Below are 3291 nucleotides of genomic sequence, written 5' to 3' on the forward strand. Positions count from 1 at the left end.
TACATTCCAGTTACCTTTGATTTAGCCATAATCACATATGTATGCCTTTTTTGGACAAAAATATATATTTTTATAAAAAACTGATCATCCAACTTTAATGACTTCATTTATGGACGCAGCAAGAGTGGTAGTAAAAGGAACAGACCCAATTATGACAAGGCAATTCAGGGACAAAAAAAAAATCAAGTTCATCAGGAAAAGAAAGTATAAAATTAGAGATTCAAATACATTTATTCAGCCCTATTTCAGTCTTCCCACAAATTATGGTCCTAAATCGGTTCTTTGGCTCAAAGCCCGTAGTACAGTGGTTATGGCACCAGCCATATACACTGAGGGTGGCAGGCTTGAACCCAGCCTGGGCCAACTAAACAACTGCAACAACAACAACAACAACAAAATAGCTGGGCATTGTGGTGGCAGGTGCCTGTGGTCCCAGGTACTTGGGAGGCTGAAGCAGGAGAATCACTTAGGCCCAAGAGTTTGAAGTTGCTGTGAGCTGTGATGTCAGAGTACTCTACAGAGGGCAATGTGGTGAGACTTGGTGTCAAAAAAAAAAAATGGGTTCTTCAATTTATAAAGGCTTTGAATGATCTCGCCACCTCATCGTGGTCTATCCTCACCAGAAAAAAATGATTCTGACTGCCTCAGCCAAAGCACTCTTGTCTGGCCTTCTGAAATACTAGATATTTCATTTTTTGTGAAACAGCCTTTTTGGTTTTTTATGTAGGTTTATTTTAATTAATTGATAAAAAAAAGGGGAGTTGATTAGCATTTTTCATCCCAATATCACCTATCTGCACACACAAAAATTTCTTCATTCAATCTGCTTCTTTGTAATTTCTTATTTGCTAAAGTTGGCAAATTTGCAAAGGCATCTTGCTCGGGTTGCACAGTTCCAGAAGCCATGGCTATGTTGGGCATGCCCATTCCCATCATGCCTGTCAAGCCCATTCCAGCAGCAGACATCCCTATGTTAGTGTTCATGCCCATCATGCTCTAGTTCATCATCAGAGTATCTTCAAGAGAGGCCATTCCCATGGTGCCAGTCGTCACATTGGGCATGCTCATAGGCATGGGTCCTCCCATCAAAGCATTAGATTGGGGACAAACAGGAAGCATGCTTGATGAAGAACTGAGGTTCATGGTACCAAAACTTTTGACAAACATTCATAGGCTGTTGCATATATATATATATATATATTTTGTAGAGACAGAGTCTCACTTTATCGCCCTGGGTAGAGTGCCGTGGCATCACATAGCTCACAGCAACCTCCAATTCTTGGGCTTAGGCGATTCTCTTGCCTCAGCCTCCTGAGTAGCTGGGACCACAGGTGCCTGCCACAACACCTGGCTATTTTTTGGTTGCAGTTTGGCCAGGGCTGGGTTTGAACCCACTACCCTTGATATATGGGGCCAGTGCCCTAAGTGCTGAGCCACAGGCACTACCCCCCCCCTTTTTTAAGAGACAGGGTCTCACTTTATCCCTCTTCGTAGAGTGCTATGGCATCATAGCTCACAGCAACCTCCAACTCCTGGACTTAGGCGATTCTCTTGCCTCAGCCTCCCCAATATCTGGGATTACAGGCACCGACCACAATGCCGAGCTATTTTTTTGTTGCAGTTTGGTTGGGACTGGGTTTGAACCCACCATCCTGGGTATATGGGGCCAGCTCCCTACCCACTGAGTCACAGATGCTGCGTGTGTGTGTGTGTGTGTTTTTTTTTTGGGGGGGGGGACAAAGTCTTACTATGTCACCTGGAGTAGAGTGCTGTGGTGTCACAGCTCACAGCAATCTCAAACTCTTGGGCTTAAGCGATTCTCTTGCCTCAAGTCCCAAGTAGCTGGGACTACAGGCACCCACCACAACACCCAGCTATTTTTTTGTTTTAGTTGTCATTCTTTTTTTTTTTTTTTTTGAGACAGAGCCTCAAGCTGTCATCCTGGGAGAGTGCCGTGGCATCACACCTCACAGCAACCTCCAACTCCTGGGCTCAAGCGAGTCTCCTGCCTCCGCCTCCCAAGTAGCTGGGACCACAGGCGCCCACCACAACACCCGGCTATTTTTTGGTTGCAGCCGTCATTGTTGTTTGGCGGGTCTGGGCTGGGGATTCGAACCCACCACCTTAGGTGTACGTGGCTGGCGCCTTAGCCGGTTGAGCTATAGGCGCTGAGCCAGTAGTTGTCATTCTTTAGCAGGCCTAGGCCAGGTTTGAACACGCCAGCCTGGGTGTATGTGGCTGGCGCCCTAACCACTGAACTACGGGTGCTGAGCCAGCTGTTGCATATTCTGTTGCTGAATCATTGTATTGCGCAATGGCTGCTGGGGTTTGGAAGGCTGCATACCAGGTAGTAAGTTGTCTAGGCTGATGTTTACACTGGGGTCTGACTAAGTAGAGGGCAGGGTTTTGCTGATTGGTTTCTGGACCATATTTGAATTCTGATTATAGAGAGGATTAGGCTTTTGCAGCACTGTGCTAACATTTTGCAAAGGTTGTAATCTTTTTTCTTTTTTTTTTTTTTTTTGAGACAGAGCCTCAAGCTGTCATCCTGGGAGAGTGCCGTGGCATCACACCTCACAGCAACCTCCAACTCCTGGGCTCAATCGATTCTCCTGCCTCTGCCTCCCAAGTAGCTGGGACCACAGGCGCCCGCTGCAATGCCTGGCTGTTTTTTGGTTGCAGCCATCATAGGTGTTTGGCGGGCCAGGGCTGGATTCAAACCCACCAGCTCAGGTGAATGTGGCTGGCGCCTTAGCCGCTTGAGCCACAAAGGTTGTAATCTTGACAAGGCCAAACCAAGTCCTACTGCTGTGCTCATCATAGAGAAATTCATACTCTAGGAAGATGTCATAGTTTGCCTGGGATGAGCCCATAAGATCAAATAGGTCTGCAGAATTTGAGGCAGCTGCAGATGGGCCTAAAGCTGGTTGCGAGCTACTAACAAGTTCTAGAGCTGGCTATGAGGCACTACCAAAGAGCTTGCCACTGGAAGCAACAGGGTCTGATGGGGCTTAGTTGAAGGCACTCCAGTCACCAAAGTCTCCATTCCCACTTGTTGCTGTCACTTGGGAAGGGAAATTATTGTCTGATGCAGCAGCTGAACCAAAGTCAGCAAATCCCCTGAATAAATTAGCTGATCCTCCTGTGCTCCTCCTTGGCTGGGGGCATCAAACAGATCCACAAGGTCACCAGATGACTTGCTGCTAAGCACAGAAGTCTTTTTTTTTTTTTTTTTTTTGAGACAGAGCCTCAAGCTGTCCCCCTGGGTAGAGGGCCGTGGCATTACAGCTC

General features: G+C 46.9%; 1 pseudogene; it reads right to left on the reverse strand.

The window, feature by feature from the left end:
• Positions 1-786: 786 nt before the first annotated feature.
• The window catches only part of LOC100964397, a 16456-nt pseudogene continuing 13951 nt past the window's right edge, over positions 787-3291 (reverse strand).

This window comes from Otolemur garnettii, unplaced genomic scaffold (genome assembly GCF_000181295.1).
Source record: "Otolemur garnettii isolate 467f Iridium unplaced genomic scaffold, OtoGar3 scaffold00127, whole genome shotgun sequence".
Lineage (NCBI taxonomy): Eukaryota > Metazoa > Chordata > Mammalia > Primates > Galagidae > Otolemur > Otolemur garnettii.